We start from the raw sequence: 14,400 nt of genomic DNA on the forward strand, positions 1-14,400 counted from the left end.
GTTTGCAAATGTTTTCTCACATTCTGTAGGTTGCCTTTTCATTTTGTTGGTTGTTTCCTTTGCTGTGCAGAAACTTTTTAGTTTGATGTAGTTCTACTTGTTTAATTTTACTTTTATTGCCTGTGCTTTTGGTGTCAAATCCAGAAAGATATGGCGAAGACCTATGTCAAATAGCTTACCACCTATGTTTTCTTCTAGAAGTTTTATGGTTTCAGGTCTTACATTTAAGTCCTTAATCCATTTCAAGTTAATTTTTGCCTATGGTATTCTTTCGCATGTGGGTATCAATTTTCCTAACACCAGTTATTGAATAGACTATCCTTTCCCCATTTTGTGTTTTGGACACCATTGTCAAAGGGTAGTTGACTGCATATGCATCCCACATAACTATTTTCCTGAAAACTTTCATTTACTCCTGTTTGCTGTGCCAGGATTCATGGCCCTCAGTTTACTGTTCTATTTTCATTGATCCCTAATCATCACTCCTCTGCTTCAGTCAGTCCAGTGATTTTCCTTCTTCCACCACATCTCAGGTTCATGCAAAGTAGCTTCTTGGGCAAAGTTGCCTTTTCTTTCTAAACAGGTCCAGTCAGATCATCACATATGAGTGCTTGTACATATAGAGGAAGGCAGACTATCAGGAGAAAACTATTTTAGGATTCTATGTTATAATCATTTTAACTAAAAAACTTTTAAATTTAATGAGTTCATGCTTCTTAAAAAGAAAATGCTGAACACAATTTAATCCTTTCCAGGTAAATTAGAGTGACATTATACACAGTAAAAATAAGTTGCATTGTAGTGATTTCTACTAGACAGGTAAGGTATTAAGGACTAGTTGTCTGATCCTACATTGAATAATACGTCTTGCAGCTGATATTTGTTTTTATAATGAATGCACACGTGTGTTGGTTTAAATTGCTGTGTTGAGATTAATGTTCTCAGAAATTATTTCTACATTACCAGGAAGTGGTACATTTGAAGCCTCTCCTGTACCATCTTGAGATTAAAAAAAAAAAAAAAATAAGAACTTTCTTTTATTTCCTTTACTTAAGTTTATTTAAACTTGTGTTTAAAAAAAAAAAATACCTTCTCAAATCCCCAGTCATATTTCCATGCAGCTTGGTTCTAAGAGTCCTGGAAACAAAGAACAGTATCAGTCCAGGACCTTTGCAGGAAATGTCCTCAAGATCACTAGTGCATCTCAGGATGTTAGCCCAAGGGCCAACTGGGATATCAGGCCACATTGAAGAGATACTTTAATTTGTAAGATTTGTTGTGACCGTCAGACAACATATGTCTTTTGACTCCATTAAAGAATGTGTGAAGGCACAGCACTACTAATGCTACATTAGCTATCTGTCTTTAACTTTCAAAAATAATTTGAAAGCATTTTTCATGCCATTTTTCAGACGGCGAAAAGAAGTGCAAAGAAGTTAACTTGGCCAAATATAAGTGAAGGAGACGTGATTTTAGCTCGAGAACAAATGCTTTGTCTCATTACTGTACTGCTTCACTATAACAATCAAGATGTGGAGATTTCTAAAATTTTCACCATGAATGTTAAGAAAACACTAGATTGCATGATGTGTTACAGAAACACCCACTAAAATCCACTGAAGTAAGAAGTTGTGAATTCTCTCTGTACTTTGATAAATTCCCCTTGGGAGCACACCGGTTTGGAATCAAGAATGCTTGGTTCTAGTCCTAACATTTCCATTCTGTGGGTCTCAGTTTTTAATATTAAAACTCTCCAAGGTCCCTTCTTAGTGCAGTGATACATGCCTATGGAATTGGGGCTTTTTGCATGCTTTATGAAGTATTTTAGAGCCAGCTGGCCTGGCACTTTACACTAAAGGAAAAAGTAGCCATTAAGGTCTTAAATTTGTCCCGTGTAGTAAAGACTGAAGGTGAAGATGAGAAGTTTTGTTTTATTAGGTGTTGTTGAAGCAGGCTGCTACTGACTGCTGCCCTGGCATGCTTGGGATTCGTCATAGGGCCGGAGGCTGTGCCTGCCGGTCTGGCAGTGGGCCATCCTGGCGAAGCACAGCGCAGTGGCTGGTGTACGCTGCCACGTGAAGTATTAGATAACTGCCCAGAAGAGCTGCCATACATGCAGAGGAGAGGGTATTCGGGGCTGCCCATGGTAGTCATAAAATGATAGATATGAATCTAATCTTAGAAAAGCGAGTTGAACTCCCTCACTTTTAGTTGGGGCTCAAGGAAGTGAGGAAAGTTGTGCAAGTTTGTACCTTTAGTGTGAAAGTTGAGGATGGAATTCGGGTCTCCTGACTACTTATCTAACTCACCACTTACACTCATTTATGCTAAATACCATGCCTCCTTTTGCTCCCACAGGAATATGGTCACTTGGTGAATTTATGTTCATTTATTTCATGTACAACCTGAAATGCCTCTTCTTGCTTATCAAATCAACATAAAGCACTGGAAAATTGGATTCAAGCTTAGACAACAGACACAGTGACGTATTAAGATCATTTTATGCCGTATCATGATGATTTTTAGGGAGTTAATTAATTTCCGCTCAAGGAAGCATAAACAGCAACTACATGCAGGTAAAAGACAATAGACAAAAAGGTAGCAGTAAATGTTTGCCCTTTGGGTTCCACAGGGCTTGTGTTAGATAAGGTCTTACTTTGCATAGTTATGATGCGGTAAAGAAGTATACTCCCCACTAGTAAATATTTCAGAGATGCTAAATTGGGAAACTGGCAAATTGCAGGTATGAATGGATGAGTACAATGTGCTCAATGAATAAGGAATCAAAAGGAATCAGAAGGAATCGAAAGAATGTAGGCACCTTAAATGTATTCAGGTACAAAGAAATCACCACAAACGAGACCGTGATGGAGGAAAGGTACTGGCTTGTCAATAGATTTGGGTTTGCAGTTTGGAAACCACTCTGTAAACTCCACAAGAACTAATAATTGTGCTAATAACCTTGGTGTTGATAATCATAATCTGGGTATTCAGATTTACTGGCATGACATTATGCAAATCAGTTAACCTTTCTGAAAATCTAATTCCTCATCTGTGAAGGAGTTGGATTAGAATATATTTCCTGGCTTAAATAACCACTGTTGGACAAAGAATCTTATAATTAGTATCTGCAGCTCTTCAGGAGGAAAAAAAATAACGATAATTGATAACTTCAATGAGTAACTTTATTTCTTTGAGTTATGGGATAGTCATGCTTTTTTCAGTCGTCATAGATACTCCCCATCGCTTAAGATTATAAATATATGAGGCTTGAACACACAAAGGAAACTTAGAGATAGTCCACCCCTACTCGAAATTTCATTCTTAAGGGTGGAGAGGCCTTGAATTACAAAGTGACTTGTCTAACTGGTTAATGGTGAAGCCCAAAGGACTAACAAGGCTTCCCAGTTCTCCACACACAGGGCTCTTTTCTCCTATAGGAAAAGGGGTAAATAGGTTTTCTTTCTCATGCCAATTCAGGTTGATTAGTAAGGCCTGGCTGTTGAGAAGGACTGTGGAACTGAGAGCCAGGTACTATAGAAAAGACTAATGTTATCGATGAGGACTGTTTGCTATATAAACAGAACGGGGAAGTCACCTATATGTTTGGCACCTCCTCTCAAAGCTATGCTTTACACATGTTCCTTGAGATTAAACTTTGAATATTTCTTCTGCCTTGCTTTTTAACAACCATCACTCCCAATATTAATTAATGTTGTCTAAGGTATTTCACTCTAAGAGACGGCCTATGTCTCAGTGGACCAAACTTGGATTTGGTCATTAGGAAATACGTCATTCTCAGTGCTTGGATCCTCATTGGGTTTTCTTGAGCTGTTTTTCATTTCTGACGCTGCTAAATGTTTTAGACTTCTCCATTAGCATCATGTGGCCTGTCTGACTAGGATTTCAGGCTGCCAGGGCAGGACCACAGCTCTGAGTACAGGCTGGCTGTAGTTTTGTCCCTCATTATAAGACCATGGAATACAGTAGGAGAGGAGCGGCAGATACCTTGTCCTTTGTGGTTCCGACAACTTAAGTGCAATTCTTGGCAGCCTGGTTTTAGACTCTGATATGGGCCTTTTCTCGTATGATGTTGCAGGAAGCTTTCTCTTGCTGCTGACATGTTCTGGCTCCTTGGTTTACTCAGAGGAGTGGTGAAGGAGACATACCTCAAGCCAGGAGCCGCTATGTTGGCCCTTATGCTCTACTTTCTAAAACTTTGCAGGATTTTGGAAGAAAATGAGAATATACTCTGGAACTGGAGATACATATACCCACACATAGATTCATATATATATATATATTTTCACTTCTTCAGGTCTATGTCCTCATTCCTATTATCTGGAATTGTTTTGAAAGAAAAAGGCATATTACCCTCATAAGGAACTAGAGTTTAACTTCGGAAACTTACAACACATTTATAAAAGACACAAAGTGTTCTCTCTTTTTAGAACTGTTCAAGTGCAAGTCAGATTTGAGTTCAAATGGAATGAAATGCCTGTTTATTTCTGGAAGCAAGTTTAGTTATTTTCTAGTCCAGATTCTTTGTTTTACAGATGAAAAAATGGAAATCCAGGGTCTAGGAGGGTTAAGTGATATGCTCGGTGGTACATTTCAGAAGAAACAGAATAGGAAAAAGAATCCAGAACTTGCCAATTTTTGGTCTCACGCATTTTATCTCTCACCGCACTACTGCCTCTGGGTTTAGAATTACAACAGTTTGGTTTCCTTTTAAACTGATGACTTAGGTTTTTGTTAAGGTTTGATTTACAGTTTAGTAAAAATTTAATACTTATGTTCATTTTGGGTTTTAGCAAGTCAATACTATTCTAGAGTTTTATTTTTATTTTCTTTAAGCCTGTAATGGGCATTGAGGTCTCCCTGTGGTCTCTGGACTTCTCTCTCGGCTTTGAAGATTCTGCTGTTCCCTGCTCCATCTCAACTTATGCATATTCTCAACCACAGGGGAGTCTGGAACATGCCAAACATTATGGTGAGGCTGTTACAACGCTCACCCCGGTCTAAAACCTAAGCCACAGGAGACACAGACTTCTGGTTCCGCAGAAAGCAGGTGTTACAGGTGTAAGGTGTAAGGAAGGGAGCATAATGTACAACAGCCAGATTTTAAACAGCTCTGCTCAGATCTCATATTCCCACACTCCCTCTAATTTACAGGCTTCTGTTCACAGGTAGTTTGAAAACCTATCTGTACCAAATTTAAATATTCAGTGACTTGCCTATAACTAATCATACTTGAAATTAAAAAAGCATGTGTGAACAAGCAATAGCACTAACTAGTACTCACAGGGGAATATTCCAGCTATATTACAGTGAGACTTTTGGCAGTAAAAGCACTCAAGTACTGTTTCTTAAAATGTAAGGATTAGGTGTTCTTGAGGTAGAAAAGGAAAATCTATTCTTTGCAGATGGAGGGGACAATGAAATGGATTCACTAGCAGAGTCACTTTTATGGAAATTTGGATCTGTACTGTGAAATTTTAGTGTTTAAACAAGATCAGAGGCCTTGTAGGATGATTTTTTAACATGCTGGATTAGAAACACCAGACAGAATTGATTCCCAGTAAAATGGAAAACGTCCTGAATTTAAAAGGGGCCTCAAAAAAAAAAAAAAAAGGAGCCTCACTTGGTAACACTTAATTTTCTAACATGAGTGCTCCAAACTCTTAATAACTATATTAAAACACTTGATAATTTCATGTAAGATAAATTTTACGTAAGAATAAAAATGGACAGCGTATATGAATTTGGTGAGACTGAGCATACAATGTGGATTTGCCTTGGAAAACTTGGGCAGTTTTTGAGATTATTGAAGTCGAGCGTCTGTTGCAAGATATCTAAGTGAACTCTCCCAAAGCATTTCCTGGAAGCATTTGCCCAACAAGTACTCTTCAAACAAACGAACAAACATACATACCCACCATTCCTCTATTCCGTGTAATATAATCCATGGACCAACAAGAATAAGCTTATCTTCTACTTGTACAGTTTTTGGGTGGTGCTGCTTTTCCTAACCTTCTCACCATCTGTCAAGACGTAACTTTCATTACTCTCCAGCATCACTTTTAACAGCGTCATCTTTCTTTTCGTCCTTTCTCCTTCCCTCCCTCCCTCCTCCTCTCCCCCTTTGTTTTCTTCCCTGCCTCCTTTTTCTTTCTTTAAAAGGAATCTCTTTTGACCTGTGTTTTCCTCAAGGGTTCAATTGTTTTTATGTTTCTCTCCCTCATAATACAGTCTTTGGGGATTTAAAAATACAACATAAATAGAATCTTCTGTGATTTCTCAGCAGAAAGGAAGGTATGGTTTGTATTACTTTCTCTCATAGGATTCTTTATGCGGTAAATATTTCCAGATGCCCCAAATCTCTTTGTTACGTTTACTATAAGAACCAACAACTCTTCCTTTTTCTCTACGGTGACATGATTGTGTCCTGGGATAGCTCCCACTCGTATCGCTATGAAAACAGAAGTTTCATAAACCAGAGATGAGTTACTTCAACTCAGTTTAATTCAATAAACAGTTATTGAACATTTACTGTGTCCAGGATACCACTGGCCATGGTGAATGATACATGATCCCTCCTATCAAGAAATTTGCAATCTAGTATGGGAGAAACTATGCAAATAAATGTCCAACCGTAAGATGACTGCTACGGTATAGTAACAAGCAAAGATTTAGGAACTCAGTAGGTAAGCAAAATAAGTAGAATAGTAAAGATGAGGCTCTTTTGTTTGTCAGTATTTTACTTTAGCTCTGTATAGTTTTGAGATATGAAATGGTGTCATTTTACTTTACAGTTCTTGTTACTTTATAATCATTACCACGACTTTGTAGTCATAGCTCATGTGTAAGTTGCTTCACTTATGTGAATGTTAGGGAAAGGTACTATGCTTCCGGTAGAGTCTTCTTCAGAAGGAGATTTATTGATTTGAGTTTATAACACTGAATTATGGTTTGGTAATACGTTTTATTTCAACTAGAAGATAGCTACTTTATCGATCCCGTGGGCAAACCCTTACGCTAGATCTGGGCGGTGAGCCCTCTCAGGATCAGCTGTCACACAGCAAGAGATAAGACTTCCTGGATCAGTTTTCTAAAGTGACAGGTTTATTCCCCGGTCAGGACAGAAGATACTCTCTTTTTAACGAACAGGCTAGACTTCTCTGTGTGCGTATTTGTTCCATGTGTTTCGGGGTGAGGATGGGGTTGAGGAGTCTACTCTGTTTTTATGGGGCATGAATCTGGCTTAAAAATGACAGAGCCCTTTAACAGGGAAATTGCAGCTGGAAGACACCAGCAACTAAGTAGATCTGGGACTTGAGAAACTGTGCCTCCCTGGAGCTATCCAGGGTACTGAACCACTTCTCCTTATGTTGCCTTCTAACCCCGTGAAACAAACATTCAGACATTTAAAAATATCTAGCTTTTTTTTTTTTTTTCTGACTAGAGAAATTCTTTAACCTGTATATTTCTGATAATTGTTCTTGCTCTAGTCTTGGCCAGCTGTAGCAGTTCATCTCTTGTGTCTTTTATTCACTAAACAAATATTTAGGTACAACCTTCTCTGCGTTGGGCACTTTTCTCATGGTTAAATTACTCAGATTGAATATGATTATTTTTGCCTTTTTGTGAAATTTGGGTTAAAGAAACAAATTTTATGGGATACCTAAAGGATCTCAGGTTTTCAAGTGTCGTTTGAAGAACCTGGTTTCTGGTCCAAAGGTTGTGTTTGTTTACCTTTGTTTACAGTACTTAGAATAGCCCTTGGCATAAAATAGGCAGCACAGAAATTTTATTCCACTGATGATCAGATTTATTTTGTGGAATTTTTTAAAAAATAAATTTATTTTATGTATTTATTTTTGGCTGCGTTGGGTCTTTGTTGCTGTGCGCGGGCTTTCTCTAGTTGTGGCGAGCGGGGGCTACTCTTCCTTGTGATGCGCGGACTTCTCACTGCGGTGGCTTCTCTTGTTGTGGAGCACGGGCTCTAGGCGCATGGGCTTCAGTAGTTGTGGCACCTGGGCTCAGTAGTTGTGGCTCGTGGGCTTTAGAACGCAGGCTCAGTAGTTGTGGTGCACAACCTTAGTTGCTCCGCAGCATGTGGGATCTTCCTGGACCAGGGCTTGAACCCGTGTCCCCTGCATTGGCAGGTGGATTCTTAACCACTGCACCACCAGGGAAGTCCCATTTGTAGAATATTTTTCTATACCATGTTACAAGGAACATATTTCTTTTCAACCTAAAGGTAAAATTCTTTGAAGAAAAATTTTGCTCTAAGTGCTCTAGATGCAACATGCACATAATCCTGATGAATGTAGACTAAGCATTTTGGGACACTGTCATATACATTAGGACCAAAGTACAAGCTGACCGGAAACTTCCAGCTCAGACTTTTCTATTTATGTATTTTCTCAACCATGTTTTCATTCTATTTTAGTCATACTAGTCTATTCTGTATTCAGGTAAACAACCACCACCTGTTCACCCCCTCTCCTCCAAAAGAGGAAAAAAAGAATTTTTCCTTTGATGACAGCAACACATGACCCAGGAAGGTGGAGTATATTCTAAACTGTCCTTTTGTAATTCCTTGTTCTAAGCATCGGGCAAGACAAATTGGTCTTGACTTCCCTGGAAATGTTGGTTTCTTTCAGTGAGTATAAGGGGTACAGAATCAACAGTGTTCCTAGTGTTCTCAAGACTAGTTATTGTATGGGTCAGTAAGGCTAAACCCTTCACCCCCAACCTGGTGTTAATTTAATGTTATTCTCAGTATATATCTGAGACAGACTGAATTTGAGCAGAATATAAAGTATCTGGCTGAAATTGAATCAGGCTCAGTGTTCTAACATAGCGATTTGCCACTACCCACATCTATTTCTGTGGTATGCCTTTTTTTTTTTTTTTTTTTTACAACATGTACATTTAGAAACTTGGTAAGGTCCAAACTGTATCATAATTGACATGAAAATGTCAGTTTCTTGGGATTGCCAAACTCAGACACTTTTCTTGGTATTTCAGTGAGAAATCAAATTTGAGGTTGAAGAGTATTGACCAGTAAGCTTCTTTTCTAGAGATTGTTACTCTACCTTTGGTCATGGACCAAGTTTAATTATTCCTATTGCTTTTATTTCCCATTCCTTAGGGAAGTGATAGGCAGTTGTTTAGTCACCGCAAGTTGTGAGAATTTGTGGATCTCAGCAAAGACCCAAGAGACCTATGCAACAGTATTGTTTTCCTACTTATTACCCAGACCCAGTTTGTTTTAAAATCAATTTACTGATTCCACCTGAGTTGCATGACTTAGTTGTAATATAATCTCTTGATTTCTTGAATTATCTCCAGACTGGACTTCATGATTGATTTCTTTTTCGCCTTTGACTTATTCAGATGGAAATAGGTTAAACAAACAGAAAAACTTGACTATTATTCAAAGGCTGAAGGATTCCTTCATTACTTCCCTCCATTTCCTTGGGAATCAATACCATTGGCTGTTTTCTTTTAGTTAGCATAGTTTTGCTTGCTTAATATAATTGATATAGTAATTTAAGAGTTATATATACGTGGTCTGACTTAACCTTCCAATTCTATGGTGTAATGTTACTACTGTCATTTTATGTGTGAGAAAGGTAATGTCCAGGGGGAGTTAAGGAATTTCTAATGACCATAAAATTAGGAGTCAGGACTGAAGATTCAGACCCAGCTCTCTCCGACATTAGTCACTGCTTTTAATCACTCTTCTGCTTGCTTTAATATTTCTCTACTGCCCACATAAAGTGCCATGTCAGAATATAGAAATGGTTATTAACTGAGGAAATAGGAAATATTTTGATGTTTTTAGGGAAATTCAAAACATTGTAGAATAAAAAGCTGGACATGATTTTATTGGCAGTTTTATCACGATGGCTTAAAAGAAATGAAGTTGTTCCTGAAGGTACCTAGTTTATTGTCGTGAAATATATTTGCTTTGCCTCATGCTGTATTTTGTAACACTTGGTCCTGGTAGGGTTTATTTGTGCGTGTAGTTTGATATAAAGATCTCAATTTTAACAAATACTGGGAACTATTCAGAGAAAAAGCCAAAACAGATGTGTTTTTACTCAGTAGTTTTTGTTTAGGTCTGAACCTTTGATAGGAATTTGTTCCAAAACTGTGGTTATTACAGAAGATGAAGAAAGCCAAGCTGAACACAAAGTTAGATGACTTGTCTATTTACTTGTCTATTTAATTTTAGGTGATACTTGCCGAATGTCTTGAGAAAATATTTTTTCAACTTGTTTCAGAATTAGAATAGACTCTGTTGACAGTTTATGCAAGCATATATCTGTTATACCTTTTTAGAAATTCGAAGTAAATTCTTCTTATAAAAATAATACACAATCAATAATACACGACCATTTTCTATGAGGAAATTTTCAAATGAAAAAACATTAATCTCTAAACATCCATAACCCCAACCAGTTAATATGTTAGTATGTTTCATTTGGTTTTTGACACACACAAATGCACACAAAACTTAACATATAATTATATAATTTTATATGTAATTTTGTGTTCCAGTTTTCTACTTAATTAATAGCATTGTCTTATTTTGCATTTCTGTGACTTCCAGGGAGATATAATCTACTTTATTGGCCAGTTCTATCTAATTTGGGGTTCTCTGCTTGTGTGTATGGTGTATGTGTGTGCATAATTTAATATATATATGTGGGTGTGTATATATACACATATGTATAATTAGTTTTCTTGTTTTAGAAAAAGATGCATTGTATTCCTTTTAATACATCACAACTTACCCATTTTATTGGGAAGACTTTGCACATATTAAAATCTGATATATTAGGACTAATCAAGAAGAGGTCAGTGTGACTAAGATGTTTTTTAAATGTTTTTTTGTATTGTATTTAGCAACTGGAGCTGCTTTCCCAACAGAAATTTGAAGTAATGCCGAACCTGTGCTAATGAATAGATATAATTAATTGGAAAACTTCATCTGTTTTCCTACAGTGTCTTAAAGACTTTAAAATAATCCCTCAGTAATTTAATCGTATCTCCTAGTTTTCTCCTTTAATTTACCTAGCAATATTTTTTCTTTATTTTAAGATCATCTTCAGCCTAATCCATATAGCCCTATTAAATTATCGTATCAAAAACCAACGATAATTTTCTATACCTTTTATTTTCATACGGAAATAATTTTGAGATCCACCAGTGTGATTAAAAAATAGAGCAGGTGGAAGTGGGGCAAGGGTGGGAATTGACATCTGATGCAAGAGCCAAGGAGGAAACCATTGTTTTTACTCGGGTCAGGTGATAGCATGCTAGCCTTACATTTCTAAAATTTGAGTATCTTTGGAATTATATTCAACTGCAGCAGTTTAAGTTGTAAATGCTTTAATGTTTTCAAGGCATGTCTTTTAGTGACTAAACTTTTCTAGTGCATTTATTTCAGTAAGGTTGAGGGGATTTCTATTGGATGATCTTCTCCAAATGAGATAAATATTCTAATGGTAACTGTCCTCCTGGAACACATATCTCTTGTTATTAAAAGTTTTCTAAGAGTACTGATGAATTTAAATGACTCACAGTAGCACAATAGGCATTTTAGTTAACCTGATTTTTAGCAACAACTTTTTTTTTCACTGTGAAACTTCTTATTCCAAGATGTTTGAAAAGAGGGGAAAAACTACAAAGAAAAACATAAAATTTAAATGAACTGCCACTACTTAGATAAATCAGGGTCAACATTTTTTTTAAAAAACATCTTTATTGAAGTATAATTGCTTTACAAAGGTGTGTTAGTTTCTGCTTTATAACAAAGTGAATCAGTTATACATATACATATGTTCCCATATCTCTTCCCTCTTGCATCTCCCTCCCTCCCACCCTCCCTATCCCACCCCTCTAGGTGGTCACAAAGCACCGAGCTGATCTCCCTGTGCTATGTGGTTGCTTCCCACTAGCTATCTATTTTACATTTGGTAGTGTATATATGTCCAGGCCACTCTCTCACCCTGTCACATCTCACCTCTCCCCCTCCCCATATCCTCAAGTCCATTCTCTAGTAGGTCTGTGTCTTTATTCCTGTCTTGCCACTAGGTTCTTCATGACCTTTTTTCTTTTTTCCTTAGATTCCATATATATGTGTTAGCATACTGTATTTGTTTTTCTCTTTCTGACTTACTTCACTCTGTATGACAGACTCTAACTCCATCCACCTCACTACAAATACCTCCATTTCATTTCTTTTTATGGCTGAGTAATATTCCATTGTATATATGTGCCACATCTTCTTTATCCATTCATCTGATGATGGACACTTAGGTTGCTTCCATGTCCTGGCTATTGTAAATAGAGCTGCAATGAACATTTTGGTACATGACTCATTTTGAATTCTGGTTTTCTCAGGGTATATGCCCAGTAGTGGGATTGCTGGGTTGTATGGTAGTTCTATTTTTAGTGTTTTAAGGAACCTCCATACTGTTCTCCATAGTGGCTGTATCAATTTACGTTCCCACCAACAGTGCAAGAGTGTTCCCTTTTCTCCAAACCCTCTCCAGCATTTATTGTTTGTAGATTTTTTGATGATGGCCATTCTGACCGGAGTGAGATGATATCTCATTGTAGTTCTGATTTGCATTTCTCTAATAATTAATGATGTTGAGCTTTCTTTCATGTGTCTATTGGCAATCTGTATATCTTCTTTGGAGAACTGTCTATTTAGGTCTTCTGCCCATTTTTAGATTGGGTTGTATGGTTTTTTGTTATTGAGCTGCATGAGCTGCTTGTAAATCTTGGAGATTAATCCTTTGTCAGTTGCTTCATTTGCAAATATTTTCTCCCATTCTGAGGGTTGTCTTTTGGTCTTGTTTATGGTTTCCTTTGCTGTGCAAAAGCTTTTAAGTTTCATTAGGTCCCATTTGTTTATCTGTGTTTTTATTTCCATTTCCCTAGGAGCTGGGTCAAAAAGGATCTTGCTGTGATTTATGTCATAGAGTGTTCTGCCTATGTTTTCCTCTAAGAGTTTCATAGTGTCTGGCCTTACACTTAGCTCTTTAATCCATTTTGAGTTTATTTTTGTGTATGGTGTCAGGGAGTGTTCTAATTTCATACTTTTACATGTACCTGTCCAATTTTCCCAGCACCACTTATTGAAGAGGCTGTCTTTTCTCCACTGTATATGGTTGCCTCCTTTATCAAAGGGAAGGTAACCATATGTGCGTGGGTTTATCTCTGGGCTTTCTATCCTGTTCCATTGATCTATATTTCTGTTTTTGTGCCAGTACCATACTGTCTTGATTACTGTAGCTTTGTAGTATAGTCTGAAGTCAGGGAGCCTGATTCCTCCAGCTCCATTTTTCGTTCTCAAGATTGCTTTGGCTATTCGGGGTCTTTTGTGTTTCCATACAAATTGGGAAATTTTTTGTTCTAGTTCCGTGAAAAATGCCAGTGGTAGTTTGATAGGGATTGCATTGAATCTGTAGATTGCTTTGGGTAGTAGAGTCATTTTCACAATGTTGATTCTTCCAATCCAAGAACATGGTATATCTCTCCATCTATTTGTATCATCTTTAATTTCTTTCATCAGTGTCCTGTAATTTTCTGCATACAGGTCTTTTGTCTCCTTAGGTAGCTTTATTCCTAGATATTTTATTCTATTTGTTGCAATGGTAAACGGGAGTGTTTTCTTAATTTCACTTTCAGATTTTTCATCATTAGTATATAGAAATGCAAGAGATTTCTGTGCATTAATTTTGTATCCTGCTACTTTACCAAATTCATTGATTAGCTCTAGTAGTTTTCTGGTAGCATCTTTAGGATTCTCTATGTATAGTATCCTGTCATCTGCAAACAATGACAGCTTTACTTCTTCTTTTCCGATTTGGATTCATTTTATTTCTTTTTCTTCTCTGATTGCTGTGGCTAATGTGGTGGCCCCCAAGCTGTAAGCTTATTCAGCTTTCTGCTTTCCGGAGAACTGCTTGTCTCTTTCTTGGTACGCACTCCTGACGCTGCGGTATTGAGCGTAAAAAAGGAAAATGGCTTGCGGCCAGTTTAGTTCCAGGTGCCTGCTCTGAATCTAAGAGCCCCTGGTTGTTCCCCAGAAGAAGGACGTGCTGCCCTGAGGGGGAAGTCTGTATCTCCAAAGAATGGCCCATAAGGCATGCTGACGCATAGATGGTGGCGCATAGATAGTGGCGCATAGATAGTGGCGCATAGATAGGGGCGACAGAATTATGTGGAAATACAAGGTTTACTGATTTGTTGTTTAGTATTCCTTCCGTACTAAACCTATATATACATTCATGCTCTTTGAATAAACTTGCCTTGCAACCATCAGTTGTCTTGGCCCTTCTGACCCCATACTGGTGCTTTTCAGTTCCT

General features: G+C 37.5%; 1 protein-coding gene across 14 annotated transcripts in view; it reads left to right on the forward strand.

Annotated features, from left to right (window-relative positions):
* Positions 1-14,400, forward strand: part of LOC309651481 (uncharacterized protein) — a 138,864-nt gene that overhangs the window by 89,192 nt on the left and 35,272 nt on the right. For 5 of the 14 annotated variants that reach the window (XR_014258155.1, XR_014258156.1, XR_014258157.1 and 2 more), the window contains exon 2: positions 8,481-8,570. The exons of 7 other annotated variants lie outside the window; for them this stretch is intronic. The gene's annotated coding sequence lies outside the window, so the exon portion shown is untranslated. Of the gene's footprint in view, positions 1-2,107; positions 5,081-6,212; positions 6,708-8,480; positions 8,571-14,400 lie in introns of those variants that run through there. 2 more of the 14 variants (XR_014258163.1, XR_014258164.1) reach the window with 2 other exon arrangements.

The sequence above is a fragment of the Balaenoptera physalus genome (genome assembly GCF_965194825.1).
Source record: "Balaenoptera physalus genome assembly, chromosome: 21".
In the NCBI taxonomy this organism is placed as follows: Eukaryota; Metazoa; Chordata; class Mammalia; order Artiodactyla; family Balaenopteridae; genus Balaenoptera; species Balaenoptera physalus.